This window comes from Rhinoraja longicauda, chromosome 24, assembly GCF_053455715.1.
Source record: "Rhinoraja longicauda isolate Sanriku21f chromosome 24, sRhiLon1.1, whole genome shotgun sequence".
NCBI lineage: Eukaryota > Metazoa > Chordata > Chondrichthyes > Rajiformes > Arhynchobatidae > Rhinoraja > Rhinoraja longicauda.
In genome coordinates this window covers 29,308,909-29,325,256 of record NC_135976.1, presented here as the reverse complement: position 1 = coordinate 29,325,256, position 16,348 = coordinate 29,308,909, and positions in this window count along the sequence as shown.

Below are 16,348 nucleotides of genomic sequence, written 5' to 3'. Positions count from 1 at the left end.
CTCTTCTCCTCTCTTCTCCTCTCCTCTCCTTTCTCCTCTCCTCTCTCCTCTCTCCTCTCTCCTTTCTCCTCTCTCCTCTCCTCTCCTCTCCTCTCCTCTCCTCTCCTCTCCTTTCTCCTCTCTCCTCTCTCCTTTCTCCTCTCCTCTCCTCTCCTCTCCTCTCCTCTCCTCTCTCCTCTCTCCTCTCTCCTCTCCCCTTCCTTCTATCCAGAGATGCTGCCTGTCCCATAGAGTTACTCCAGCTTTTTGTGTCTACATATATACACACACAGTACTCCATTTATTCCCTTCCCAGTCCAATTAGTTCGGCTCAACTTGCGCGCACCGACCAACCTTGTCCCACCTGCACTTGTCCCACCTGCCTGCATTTGGCCCATATCCCTCTAAACCAACCCGATCCATGCGTAGGAAAGAACTGTAGATGCTGGTTTAAACCAAAGATGGAACACAACTTGCTGGAGTAACTCAGCGGGACAGGCAGCATCTCTGGAAAGAAGGAATGGGTGACGTTTCGGGTCAAGGCCCTCCTTCGACCCGAAACGCCACCCTTTCCTTCTCTCCAGAGATGCTGCCTGTCCTGTTGAGTTGCTCCGGCATTTTGTGCCTATATCGACACCATCCATGCATCCACCCTCACAATCTAGGGTCTTTCCGCTGCTGGACATTGAGGGGGCAGGGATCACCAAACAAGGGGAGGGATATTACCTCAGGGGGCCACATGAGAAGCAAGAGGGCCGGGTATAATGATACTTCAGTGAACAGTTCAGTTCAGTTTAGGTTATCGTCATGTGTACCGAGGTACAGTGAAAAGCTTCCCTTGCGTGCTAACCGGTCAGCGGAAAGACAGAACACGATTGCAATCGAGCCGTTTGCAGCGTAGAGATATTTAAGAGTGAGGAGCGTTTGTGAAATGTGTTTTGCGGGTCTGCTTCTGTGGCTAGCATGCAAAATAGTCGCCTGGGCTGGGCGCCACCTACTACCAAATACGACGCTAATGAATGTACGCACAGCCCCTGAGAACGTTGGAAGTATTTTTTTGCACAGTTCTAGTTTCGTACAGAAGATAGACACAAAATGGTGGAGTAACTTAACGGGTCAGGCAGCATCTCTGGAGAGAAGGAATGGGTGACGTTTCGGGTCGAGACCTTGCTTCAGACCTTTTTTGTATATATTTTCATATATATATATATATATATTTGTATATATTGTATATGTTTTGTAGATATTTTTTATTCTGAATAAGGTTTATTTTGATTGTTTGAAAAATATTTCTTCAACGTTGTGATAGTACCTGCCTCAACTACCTCCTCCGGCAGCTCGTTCCATACACCCACCACCCTTTTTGTGAACAAGTTGTTCGTTTCTTAGTACCTGAACTGATGTACAGCACTTTGGTCAACGTGGGTTGTTTTTAAATGTGCTACACAAATAAAATTGACTTGACTTGACTTGACCTATGTGTAGTCCAGGGACTTTTTAAAAAAACCACTTGCTAATCAGGCCACTAGGGGCATGATTGTCATGTATAGTTTGCCAGCATGGCTAATGCAACTGGGTGTGTGTGGATCGCATTAGGGACACACACCACCCTCCCTCCCTCCCACCCACCCATCTCTTCCCACCCTCCAGCACCCCTCCCTCAAACATTCTGCAGCCCAGACGCAGAACGACAGAGGATGCAGCGACACTAGAGTAGGGGAATGGAAAACCGGAGGACATAGACACAAAATGCTGGAGTAACTCAGAGGGTCAGGCAACGTCTCTGGAGGAAAGGTACAGGTGACTTTTCGGGTCGAGACCCTTCTTCGGACTGCTGAGGATCGAGCCCCTTCTTCAGTCTCAGCAGTCTGAAGAAGGGTCGCAATCCAAAATGTCACCTATTCCTTTTCTTCAGAGAACCTGCCTGACCCTCTGAGTTACTCCAGCATTTTGTGCCTATCTTCGGTGTAAACCAGCATCTGCAGATCTTTCCTACACCAGAGGACATAGGTTTAAGGTGAGGGGGGGAAAGATTTAATGGGAACCTGAAGGGTACATTTTTCACACGAAGGGTGGTAGGTGTATGGAACGAGCTGCCATGAGAGGTAGTTGAGGCAGGGACAATTTAGACAGGTACAGGGATAGGGCAGGTTTAGAGGGATATGGGCCAAACGCAGACAGGTGGGACTAGCGTAGATGGGACATGTTGGTCGGTATGGGCAAGTTGGGCCGAAGGGCCTGTTTCCACATTGTGTGACTGTATCACTATTGGCTCACTGGGAGATAGAAGGAATAAAATGCCTTGGGAATGTAAATCCCAATCAGTGACACCCATCCCGTCACGGTGGGAGGGGTTTGTGGGGAGAGGGCAGGAGAATGGAGTGGTGAGTGAGAGATAGATCAGTCATGATTGAAACATGGAGTAGGCTTGACGGGCCGAACGGCCTAATTCTGCTCCTATAACTTATGAAAATGAATTTGTGAATAAGTGCGCAAATGCAGTGAGAATTCTGGAAATCTAAAGTAAGAATAGATGTTAGACTGAGGGAAAAAAACTCCGCAGGTCAGGCGAGGGGTAAGGTGAGGGGGCAAATTTGAAAAAGGCGGCACGGTGGCACAGAGGGTTGCAGCACCAGAGACCCGTGTTCGATCCTGAGTATGGGTGCTGTCGGTACGGGGATCGCTGATCGGCGCGGACTCAGTGGGCCGAAGGGCCTGTTTCCGTACTGCATCTCTAAACTAAACTAAACTGAACTAAACTAATGCGCGGGCCAAGTTTTGTTTTTGCACAGAGACTGGTGGGTGTCTGGAACTCACTACCAGTGGTTAAGGTGGGGGCAGCTATGAAAGCCCATGTTTCAGGGGCTCGTAGATATGCAGGGAATGGTAGGTTAAGGATCATTGATCAAGCTGATGAGATTAGTTTTGTTTGGCACAGGCATTGAGGGCTGAAGGGCCTGTCCTTGGGCTGCACTGTTCTGGGTTCTACAAGCACGGTTAGTGTTTCATGTTCGCTGCCTCCACATCAGAAGTCACATCAAGATAACCATCCACAAAGCTTCCAGCTTACGTCTGCCTGCCAGCGGCTTGCCAGGATATAGAGTCATAGAGTGATACATTGTGGAAACAGGCCCTTCGGCCCAACTTGCCCACACCGGCCAACATGTCCCAGCTACACCAGTCCCACTTGCCTGCATTTGGTCCATATCCCTCCAAACCTGTCCTATCCATGTACCTGTCTAACTGCTTCTTAAATGTTGGGATAGTCCCTGCCTCAACTACCTCCTCTGGCAGCTCGTTCCATACACCCACCACCCTTTGTGTGAAAAGGTTCCCCCCTCAGACTCCTATTAAATCTTTTCCCCTTCACCTTAAACCTATGTCCTCTTATCTTGCCGGTGATGTTGCACAGAATTTTTAAAAAAAAACTGATGTAACAAATAGCGTCATTAGAATGTGTTTACGAAACCAAAATTCCCCGGAGGGAAAAGGATGTGTTGAAAATTCTTAAGATCAACAATTCCCGGAACCAACTATCTAGCATCCAGATGAGAAGGAAGAGACAGTTTGTGAGACCAGCAACTCCTGTTGTTGAAGAATACCTACCTCAGCGGAGAAGCCTCACACAGTCGAAGAGCCCGTCGATATTTGGGACGTTGATTTTCCACCACACTGCTGAGCCAAATATATTCAGCATCTGCCTCAGCCCATTCCACCAGTCATAATGGCACTACAACTGTCCTGTTATCTGCTGCTCTTGCCCGATCAGATCATCCCTGAAATCTGATATCTTTATCAGTGAGAAACCCTTTGATTTAACCCATTAAATGACTCCCACTGCTCCTCCTCGCTGGAAGATTTAGGTCTGAGGATGCCCCTGCAGTACAAAACATGTCATTTTTAAAGTAATATCTCGTCAAGAGTCAAGAGTGATTTTCATTGTCATATGTCCTGAAACGGAACAATGAAATTCTTTCTTACTGCAGCGAAAATGATAAGTAAACATAGTACTGTATAAAACCTACAATAAACACCAAGAAAAGTTCAGGTGTGTGTGTGCGCACATATATCTATCTATATATAGTTACTCCAGCATTTGTGTTCATCTTTATATATATATATATATATATATATATATATATATATATATATATATATATATATATATAATATAAGAAAATAACTGCAGATGCTGGTACAAATAGAAGGTATTTATTCACAAAATGCTGGCGTAACTCAGCAGGTCAGGCAGCATCTCAGGAGAGAAGGAATGGGCGACGTTTCGGGTCGAGACCCTTCTTCAGACACATATAAAGATGGACAGAAAATGCTGGATTAACTCAACTGGACAAGGTCTCGACCTGAAAAGTCAGAGATGCTGCTTGTCCCGCTGAGTTACTCCAGCATTTTGTGTCTATCTTCAGTGTGAGCCAACATCCGCAGTTCCTTCCTATATATAAATTATATATATAATGCCCCCAGGTCTATATGGGTAGTAGCTTATTCCACTCTAAATGGCATTATGGGCAAGTTTCTTCCCACAGACGGAGTTTCTTCCCACAGGCCATCAGGACTGTTAACTATTATAACTCCAGGGACTAAATTTTATTTTCTGTATTAATTTTAATTTATGTGCTGTAATTGTAATTTTTTGTTGCACAATCCGCAGGCATTGCCACTTTCGTTTCACTGCACATCGTGTATGTGTATGTGACAAATAAACTTGACTTGAATTGATGCAACCTGTTCTGACTACAGAGGCTGGTTTCATTCCCCACCCCACCTGTCTGTCCAAGGCAAAATAATGGCGTGCAGCCAGTGCTACTTTACTCCACCACTAGGAGGAGCAGTATCCCACGACTATTCCCAGTGGTATGTGACAAAGCTGAATTATGAACACTTCAAATCACTCCAGCTCTTAAAAGTAACTTTAGTTGAGTTTGGTTTATTGCCGTGTGTGTTGAGGCACAAAGAAAGCTTTATTTGTTGTGTGCTGCCCAGTCAGCGGAAGGACTGTACATAATTACAATCAAAGCAGCCCACAATGCACAGGAATAAAGTTTAGTGTAAGATAAAATCCAATAAAACAAGATTAAATATAGTCCGAAGGTCTCCAATGAGGTAGATGAGAGGTCAGGACCACTCTCTAGTTGGTGATAGGATGGTTCAGTTGCCTGATACCATATAAACAATAGACAATAGACAATAGGTGCAGGAGGAGGCCATTCGGCCGTTCGAGCCAGCACCGCCATTCAATGTGATCATGGCTGATCATTCTCAATCAGTACCCCGTTCCTGCCTTCTCCCCATACCCCCTGACTCCGCTATCCTTAAGAGCTCTATCTAGCTCTCACTTGAATGCATTCAGAGAATTGGCCTCCACTGCCTTCTGAGGCAGAGAATTCCACAGATTCACAACTCTCTGACTGAAAAAGGTTTTCCTCGTCTCAGTTCTAAATGGCCTATCCCTTATTCTTAAACTGTGGCACCTTTTTCTGGACTCCCCCAACATTGGGAACATGTTTCCTGCCTCTAACGTGTCCAACCCCTTAATAATCTTATACGTTTCGATAAGATCTCCTCTCATCCTTCTAAATGGGATGAAAATGTCACTGAATCTGAAGGTGAGTGTATTCACACTTCTCTAACCCATTTCACTGTAGTGAAATTCACTGCAGTATATATCTATCTACTAAAATTCTCGTTTGTTTGTTTGTTTGTTTGCTCCTGAACTACAGCCGAAACGGTACACGATAGCGCGACAATTTTAGGCCCACCTTACTCACCGTCGTCCCTTTGGTGCCAATGGAAGAAGTTTCATTGAAATCGGTGTTATATTTTTAAAGTTATTCACAGTTTAAAGTTTAAATCTATCTCCTAGGGAGGGAGGGGGGAGGGAAGGAGGGAGGGGGACAGGAGGGAGGGAGGGAGGGAGTGGGGGTGGAGGGAGGGGGGAGGAGAGGGTGCTGCACCAATGCAGGAGAGGTTTGGGCCCAACGGGTCCACTTGGTCTAGTAGTGTATAAATAGTGCATTCCAGGCACTGATTCCTTCAGTAAATATTCATCATGAATAACAAACCAATGGATTTCGAATGGAGAGATGTCGATCACTTGCAGGCAGATCAGATACTTTTAATTTGACATCATGTTCAGCAAAGACTTTGTGGGCTGAAGGGCCGGTAAAACATAGTGGGGGGCACGGAGGCGCAATGGTAGAGCTACTGTCTCACAGCACCAGGGACCTGGGTTCGATCCTGACCTCGGCAGCTGTCTGTATGGAGTTTGTGCTTTCTCCCTGTGACCAGGTGGGTTTTCTCCGGGTGCTCCGGTTTCCACTCACACACCAAAGACGTACAGGTTTGTAGGTTAACTGGCTTCACTAAAGATTGTAAGTTGCCCCTAGTGTGTAGGATAGTGCTAGTTTAGTTTAGTGCAGTTTAGTTTAGAGACACAGCCTGGAAACAGGCCCTTTGGCCCACTGGGTTTGCGCTGACCAGCGATCCCCGCACATTAACACTATTGTACACACGCTAGAGACATTTTTTACATTTACCGAGCCAATTAACCAACAAACCTGTACGTCTTTGGAGTGTGGGAGGAAACCGAAGATCTCTGGGAAAATCCATGCAGGTCATGGGGAGAACGTACAAACTCCGTACAGTCGGGATCGAACCCGGGTCTCCGGCGCTGCAAGCGCTGTAAGGCAGCAACACTACCGCTGCGCCACTGTGCTGGGGTGTACGGTGACCGCTGGTCGGCGCGGACTCGGTGGGCCGAAGGGCCTGTTTCCACACTGTATCTCCAAACTAAACTAACGTCAGCTGGAACGCACAGGGCTGCTAATAACAACATCTCCTGACGACCCTCTCCTAAACTGGCGAGGAACGGAGTTATCTAAATTGAGTTCAGTCCAAATATGGGCAGCGTGGCTATGTGGTCCGACCATGGGAAGGGGTCTGTGTGACTTCCAATGGTGCAGGGACACCAGGAACCCAGCATTGTTTCACTTCCTTGAGTCTGTTCCACTGGCATGGCCTGATGAGTCACCAGTGACATGACCATTGAAAATCACAATGAGCTGCTAATCAAAACCCCGTAAAGTCCCCACTTTGAAATTCTTTGCACAGGAAGGTATGCAGTACAGTACACTACAATAAAAGCATTATGTCACACTAATTTAGGGCATTTCACACTGCACCTTCCAGTATTCACTGGAGTTTAGAAGGATGGGAGGGGATCTTTTAGAGACGTATAAAATCATAAAAGGACTAAGCAAGCTAGATGCAGGAAAAATGTTCCCAATGTTGAGGGGGAGTCCAGAACCAGGGGACCACACAGTCTAAGAATAAAGGGGAGGAGGCCATTTAAAACTGAGATGGGAAGAAACATTTTCACCCAGAGAATTTGTTGTGAATTTGTGACATTTTCTGTCCACAGAAGGCAGTGGAGGCCAATTCACTGGATGAATTTAAAAGAGAGTTAGATAGAGCTCTAGGTGGTAGTGGAATCAAGGGATATGGGGAGAAGGCAGGCACGGGTTACTGATTGTGGATGATCAGCCATGATCACAATGAATGGCTGTGCTGACTCAAAGGGCCAAATGGCCTCCTCCTGCACCTATTTTTTTTATGTTTCTCTGTTTCTATGATGTCCCTGCACACAGTAGTATCAGCATGGTCTAGTCGATAGTTCGGTGGCGCAGCGGTAGAGCTGCTGTCTTACAGCGCTGAGTTCGATCCTGGGTTCGATCCTGACTACATGTGCTGTCTGTACGTAGTTTATACATTCCCCCTATGACCACGTGGGTTTTCTCCAGTTTCCTCCCACACATGTAGGTTTGTAGATGAATTGGCTTGGTAAAATTGTAAACTGTCCCTAGTGTGTAGCATAGTGCTAGTGTGCGGGGATCGCTGAGCAGTGAGGGGTCTGTGGGGTGAAGAGCCTTTCTCCACGCCGGATCTCTAAACTGAAATAAAATAAACCATTCTAAATGGTAGTTTTAGAAGGAGCTCATTGCCAGATTGAGATTCAGCACATAATAGACAATAGACAGTAGGTGCAGGAGTAGGCCATTTGGCCCTTCGAGCCAACACCACCATTCAATGTGATCATGGCTGATCATACTCAATCAGTATTCCTGCCTATGGGGAGAAGGCAGGAACGGGGTACTGATTGAGAATGATCAGCCATGATCACATTGAATGGCGGTGCTGGCTCGAAGGGCCGAATGGCCTCCTCCTGCACCTATTGTCTATTGTCTATTGTCTATTATCTATTGTCTATTGTCACGGCCTGGGAGGGGCCGAGAGACCGGCCGGCTAAGTCTGCTATGGGAACGGATCTGCCGACTCTGGCTGGACTGGAGTTTCAGAGCCCTGGCCGCAGGCAGCATATCCGACCCGCTGATCAGCCCCTGGAAGTCAGCAATGGGAAGGAAGGGACGGCTGGTGTTGGAGAGACAGACACAGAATGCTGGAGTAACTCAGCGGGTCAGGCAGCATCTCTGGAGAAAAGGAATAGGTGGCGTTTCGAGTTGAGACTCTTCTTCAGACTGAGGCAGGAGGGAGGGGAAACTAGAGATATGCAAAAGGTGCAAAGAAGAAATGAACGAAAGGTGTGAAAAGAACAAATCAAAGCCAGCGAAGACGATCAAAGAAAGGTGGAGTCCACAATGGTCCATTGTTCAATTTGTACCAGCATCTGCAGTTATTTTCTTACACTACCGAGTCTATTGTTCCTGCCTTCTCCCCATACCCCCTGACTCCGCTATCCTTAAGAGCTCTATCTAGCTCTCTCTTGAATGCATCCAGAGAATTGCCCTCCACTGCCTTCTGAGGCAGAGAATTCCACAGATTTACAACTCTCTGACTGAAATTATTTTTCCTCACCTCCGTTCTAAATGGCCTAATCTAAAATGGGGTTTCCAACAGTCCAACAGCCCAACAGTGTCGGCAATCTGATATAACTTGCATGTGAACAAGTCAAACCAATGACTTATCTGGCATCTCAGGTGAACATTAAAGCACCCATGATGACTTTTTAAAGAACAAAGAACAGGTCAGCACAGGAAGAGGCCCTTCAGCCCATCATGATTGTGCTGAACATGATGCCAAGTTAGACTGATCTCATCTGCCTGGACATGATCCATATCCCTCCATTCCTTGCACTTCTAGCCTTGCAGCGCTAGAGACCCGGGTTCGATTCTGACCTCGGATGCTGTCTGTGTGGAGTTCGCACGTTCTCCCTGTAACCACATGGGTTTTGTCTCCGGGTGCTCCGGTTTCTTCTCACACTCCAAAAACGGCCAGGTCTGCGGGTTAATTCTCTTCCGTAAATTGTCCCGAGTGTGCAGATTAGAACTAGTGTTTGGGTGATCGTTGGTCGGCATGGACTCTGTGGGCCGAATGGCCTGCTTTCATGTTGAAGCCTCAGCGGCCCTGACCCACCATCTACCTCAATGGAGACCCACGGCCTATCTTTAATCGGACTTTTCTGGACTTTATCTTGCTCTAAACACTATTCCCTTTATCCCGCATCTGTACACTGTGGTCGGTTTGATTATAATCAAGTTTGGTCTTTCTGCCGACTGGATAATAATAATAAGAAGAAGCATTTATTTTATATAGCGCTTTTCCAGGTGCTCAAGGCGCTTTACAAAAACAGTCATGACATAAAAACAAACAGACGAACTATCCTGACGGAGAATTGGCCAACAAACAGCGCCAGCGTCCTCTCACGTCAGGGTCCGGCAGTAGACAACAAAGAGCACAAGACACACAGATACAATTTTAACACAGACAGCCATCACAGTGATTGCTCCAGGCACACCCTCACTGTGATGGAAGGCAAAGAAAAGTCTTATCTCCTCCTCATTCTTCTCCCGTGGCGCCACGAGGCGATCGAGGCTCCCAACTTTTGAAGCCCCCACCGGGCGATGGAAAGTCCCAGGGCCGAGCCGAGCCGAGCAGGCCGATGACGGTCCTGAGGCCCCCACCGGGCGATGGAAAATGCCGCGGCCGAGCCACGCAGGGCAATAGCGCGCAACAAAAAAGCTGTACCTCAGTTTATGTGACAATGAACAAAATTAATTGAACTAATGCACCTTTCTAAAACCTTCTTCAACACCACTAGCGTATCTGCCTTCAGCACCAGTGCCTTCTACCACTCTCTGTGTAAAAAACGTGCCCTGTACATCGCCATTAATCTTTCTCCCTCCCACCTTATAGCTATGCGCCCTCTAGTGTTCGACATTTCCAGCCTGGGGAAAAGGTTCTGACTGTCTACCCTGTCTATGCCTCTCATAATTTTACATACAATCAGGGAAAATGTGGGGATGCTGTTTAGGACTGAACCCTCGACCAACAACGTTGAGACAGTCAAACACAAAGTGGTGGATGAACTCAGCAAGTCGGGCAGCATCTGTGGAGGGAATGGGTAGATGACATTTTGGGCGAACGAATGAATAAATGAATGAATGAACGAATTAGTGAATGAATGAACGAATGAACGAATGAACGAATGAATGAACAAATGAACGAATGAACTTTATTCTCACTTTATTGTCACAGGATCCGTCTTCAAGACTGACTGTAATAGTGGGGGTGAAATCTGAAGAAGAGCCTGCTTTTCCCCCACGATTCAACATTGAAACATATAAGATTATTAAGGGATTGGACACACTAGAGGCAGGAAACATGTTCCCGATGTTGGATGAGTCCCGAACCAGGGGCCACAGTTTAAGAATAAGGGGTTGGCCATTTAGAACGGAGATGAGGAAAAACTTTTTCACTCAGAGAGTTGTGAAGCTGTGGAATTCTCTGCCTCAGAAGGCAGTGGAAGCCAATTCCCTGGATGCTTTCAAGAGAGAGTTAGATAGAGTTCTTAATGATAGCGGAGTCAAGGGATATGGGGAGAGGGCAGGAACAGGGTACTGTTTGTGAATGATCAGCCATGTCACGGTGAATGGTGGTGCTGGCTCGAAGGGCCGAATGGCCTACTCCTGCACCTATTGCCTATTGAATATTGACATTATGACTCAAAACATCACCTGTTTATTCCCCCCACAGATGCTGCCTGACCTGCTGAGTTACTCCAGCACTTTCTTTTGCTCGTGACTCCAGCATCTGTAAGCCTCGTGTCTCAATATGTATACATTCACAAAATGCTGGAGTAACTCAGCAGGTCAGGCAGCATCTCAGGAGAGAAGGTACCCATTCCTTCTCACCTGAGATGCTGCCTGACCTGCTGTTACTCCAGCATTTTGTGAATAAATACCTTCGATTTGTACCAGCATCTGCAGTTATTTTCTTATACTCAATATGTATACAGATTGTTTCAGTCTGAACCAGAAATGTTTGTAAGTGGCATCATATTTGACCCAGTAATCAGTTGTGACCTACATACAATGGCATGACTAAGACGGCCTGCTTTCACCTGACGTCCCAGTCTCAGTCTTTATTTTTCCATCCAAATTCCATCCTGGCGCATTTTCCGTATTCTATTCTCTGTAAAGGCAGCCCCCGTGGTCAGGATTGTAACCTGGGCCGCTGGCGCTGTGAGGCAGCAACTCTACCGCTGCGCCACCGTGCCGCCCGCAAAGAGGGAGTGTGCCCGCAGCTCCAGAACTACCCTTCCATCGGCATCTCACGCCCCTCTCATGCCACAGGGTGTGGGTCCCACAACAATCTTGTCAGCACATCCAATCTCTGACAACTGAATCGACCGAGACCCCTCGGGACTGCTTAAGAAGAAGTGCCTTAGGATGTTTTCCTGCATTAAAACTGCTAATTTGTTTCTTCCCTCCATTAGCACCAGGGTCTGGGGCCTGGATAGCTCAGTCGGTAGCGCATGAGGCTTTTAATCTGAGGGCCCACGGTTCAAGTCCTGCTTCAGGCCTTGACTTTACTCGGACAGGTACATGGATGGGAAAGGTTTAGAGGGGTATGGGCCAAACGCGGGCAAATGGGACTAGCTTAGATGGGGCATCTAAGCATGGTGGCGCAGCGGTAGAGTTGCTGCCTTACAGCGAATGCAGCGCCGGAGACTCAGGTTCGATCCTGACTACGGGGGCCGTCTGTACGGAGTTTGTACGTTCTCCCCGTGACCTGCGTGGGTTTTCTCCGAGATCTTCGGTTTCCTCCCACACTCCAAAGACGTACAGGTATGTAGGTTAATTGACTGGGCAAATGTAAAAATTGTCCCTAGTGTGTAGTGTTAGTGTGCGGGGATCGCTGGGCGGCACGGACCCGGTGGGCCGAAGGGCCTGTTTCCGCGCTGTATCTCTAAATCTAAAAAAAATCTAAAAATCTTGGTCGGCATGAACCTTCAGGCTTCCTTGCTGTATGACTCTGTAACTCACATGGATGGGAAAGGTTTAGGGGGATGTTGGCCAAACGTGGGTTTTCCCCCCCATTTTCCCTTTTTTTAATAAAGTGGCACGGTGGCGCAGCGGTAGAGTTGCTACCTTGCAGCACCAAAGACCCGGGTTCGATCCTGACTAAGGGCGCTCACTCTATGGAGTTCGCACGTTCTCCCCGCGACCTGCGTGGGTTTTCTCTGGGATCGCCAGTTTCTTCCCACACTCCAAAGACGTACAGGTTTGTAGGTTAATTGGCTTGGTATAATTGTAAAAAATGTCCCTTGTGTGTGTGTGTGGGATAGCGTTAGTGTGCGGGGATCGCAGGTCGGTGCAGACTCGGTGGGCCGAAGGGCCTGTTCCTGCGCAATATCTCTAAACTGAACTAATCCCAACTAAATGGGACTTACGTAGATGGGGCATCTTGGTCGGCATGGGCGGGTTGGGCTGAAGGGCCTGTTGCTGTGCTGTGTTCCTCTATGACTCCGGCAATTTATTTGCCAGAAAGTCCACCACTTTGATGGGATTAGTAAAATTCTCAAATAACCCTTTGCAAGTCGGAAGACTTTTCCAGATGTCTTGCACACATTCCCTCCTTTATTATTTTTCTCTAAGATGGTCCCATGTACTGTGGTGCTGTGAACATTATATAAGTCACTGAACATCACTTATAAACTACCCTTTCATGCGTTTACACGATAGGAAAATGGTTTGACACAAATGCATGTTTCATTCCTTGTGAAAGGGTGGCGCAGCGGTACAGTTGCTGCCTTACAGCGCCAGAGACCCGGGTTCGATCCTGACTATGGGTGCTTGTCTGTACGGAGTTTGTACGTTCTCCCCGTGACCTGCGTGGGTTTTCTCCAAGATCCGCAAGCATTGCCACTTTCATTTCACTGCACATCGTGTATGTGTATGTGATAAATAAACTTGACTTGACTTGGTTAATTGGCTTGGTAATAATGTAAAAACTGTCCTTAGTGTGTGTAGGATTGTGTTAATGTGTGGGGATCGCTGGTCTGTGCGGACACGATGGGCCGAAGGGCCTGTTTCTGCACTGTACCTATAAACTAATCTAAGCTACACAAGCCACAAATTTCTTCTGCCAGCAGATAGAAAGTCGTGTTCATCTGTAGCAGAGCTTTTTTTAATTGCTCCCATTATATACTGTCCTGCGGTGATTTCTCCTTGTGGTAATTTTCTCTCAGGAACTGATGATAGATCCTTTAAATGCAAACAGTGATGTCAATGTTCCACGCCGTCTCTCCCAGGCTTGGCTCACTGCACACTCCCAATGATGTAATCCTTCGGTGGTCAGAGGTTATCCAGCATCTGACACCAATTGTCCTTCAGAGTCAAAGGTCAGTGCTACCCTGGCCCTCTTTCTCCAGACCCCTCTTGACTTCAAGTACACTGCCTGCAACCTCATCTCCTCTCAATAACTTTGGCTGTGTTGAAACTAAGACTCCCTATTCCATCTCCCACTTGTTCTGCACTAGCCAAGTGCCGTGAAACTCTTTTATCTCTCTTTTACGTCCTGCTGTCTTTTCAGAGAGTTTCCCTTTAACTTTTCATCCGCAGTTGAGTTTACTTTAGAGATACAGCACAGAAACAGGCCCTTCGGCCCGTCGAGTCCTCGCTGACCAGTGATCCCCGCACACCAACACTCCCCGACACACACGAGGGACCATTTACACTTCTACCAAGCCAATTAAGCTACAAACCTGTCCGTCTTTGGAGTGCAGGAGGAAACCGACGATCTCGGAGAAAAGCCAGGAAGGTCATGGGGAGCACGTACAAAATTCTGTACAGACAGCACCCGTAGTTGGGATCGAACCCGAATCTCTGGCGCTGTGAGGCAGCAACTCTACCGCTGCGCCACCGTGCCGGACCTCAAAGGAAATACTTCCCTGTCTGTAGCATCATTTGGTATTCAGCCTCGTGGGATACAGTCGTCTGAGGGCCACGCAAATCCTTGACTTTCCACACATTCACCGCAAGTCATATTTATTTCCTCTTTTCAAATATCAAGGGACAATTGAAAGAGGCTCCACATCGAACCATCTGCTCGGTGCCTCCAGGCATTGTTATATTGCATTACATACAAAAACTGCAACATGAAAGCACACCGTTCGGCCCAATTTGCTGTTGACGTGAGCTAATTATATGTTCACTCTCAGCCCTGTTCATTTGCTCCCTTCATCTCCTGCCGCCCGTCTGAATGATTCCTGAACGCTCCCCTGTCCTCGGCCTCGGCCTCAATCACCAGCAGTTCACTCCATGGCCCTCCCTCCCACCCTCGATCTTCACAGTGGCTGACACCTATCCACAGCATCCCCTGCCCTGGCAAGGCAAGAGGGAAAGTCATTTTCAAAAACATGCAAGCATTCCTTCCATTCCCCACCAGTTTAGTAGAGGGCTGACAGGATGTGTTGTTATTAGCAACTCTGGGCCTTTCAGCTGATACTAGTTTCATTATGTTTAGAGATACTGCGTGGTAGCAGGCCTTTCGCAACCAATCTCCCCCACCCCGAGTCCGAGCCGACCAACGATCAGCCCGTACTCTAGTTCTATCCCAGCGACAATGTACAAGAAGCCAATTAACCTACAAACCAACACGTGTTTTGAACGTGGATAGAAACTGGAGCACCTGGAGAAAACCCACACAGTCATAGGGAGAACGTACAATGCAGCTTAAGATAGACACAAAAGCTGGAGTAACTCAGCGGGACAGGCAGCTTCTCTGGAGAGAAGGAATGGGTGACATGTAAATATATAAATATATATCTCTATCTATGTGTGTATATACACACACACATTTATATATAAACACATTTATTTATATATATATATATATATACACACACACGTTTATATATAAACACATTTATTTATATATATATACACACACACATTTATATATAAACACATTTATTTATATATATATAAACACACACACACAAATATATATATATATATATATATATATATACACACACAAATGCATATATACACACAAATATATATATATATATACATACATACATACACACACACGTATATATACACATACACATACTGTATATACGCATACAAGACCAAACATAGACTGGGTGATCATTTCGCTGAACACCTTTGCTCAGTCCGCCTTGGACCTGCCTGATCTCCCGGTTGCCAAACACTTTAATTCCCCTTCCCGTTCCCACACTGAGATCTCAGTCCTGGGCCATTGTCAGAATGAGGCCCAACGCAACTTGGAGGAACAACACCTCATATTTGACTTGGGCAGCTTACAGCCCAGCGGTATGAGTATTGATTTCTCAAGCTTCAAGTAACACCTGCATTCCCTCTCTCTCCATCCCTCCCCCACCCAAGTCACACCAGCTTTTCGTTCTCACCTAGCATACAGCTCTCAATGACTAGTTTCCTTTATCATTGTAACTTTTTTTGCTCAACTTTAATTAGACTTTATTTCCGTCCAATAAATGTGCCAATTCCCAGTGGGGTGTGTCAGCTCAGCAATCTAGGTAAGGAAGTTGGGAGTCTATTTGACAGCTGAAGCTGAACATCGCCATCCTACCTGACTTGACAACTACATGTTAGAAACGGCAACTGGAATGGCAGGGCGGCACGGTGGCGCAGCGGTAGAGTTGCTGCCTTACAGCGCCAGCGACCCGGCTTCAATCCTGACCACGGGTGCTGTCTGTACGGAGTTTGCACGTGCTCCCCGTGACCCGCGTGGGTTTTCTCCGGGTGCTCCGGTTTCCACCCACATTCCAAAGACGTGCAGGTTCGTAGGTTTCTGTAAATCATCCCTAATGTGAAGAATAGGACCAGCGTACTAGGATCGCTGGTCAGCACGGACTCGGTGGGCCGAAGGGCCTGTTTCCCACACAGTATCTCTAAAGTTAAAACTGGTCTTTTAAAAATTGCACAACAACAATCATTTTATCGCCCATTCCCATTCCCATTCCCATTCCCATTCCCATTCCCATTCCCATTCCCATTCCCAT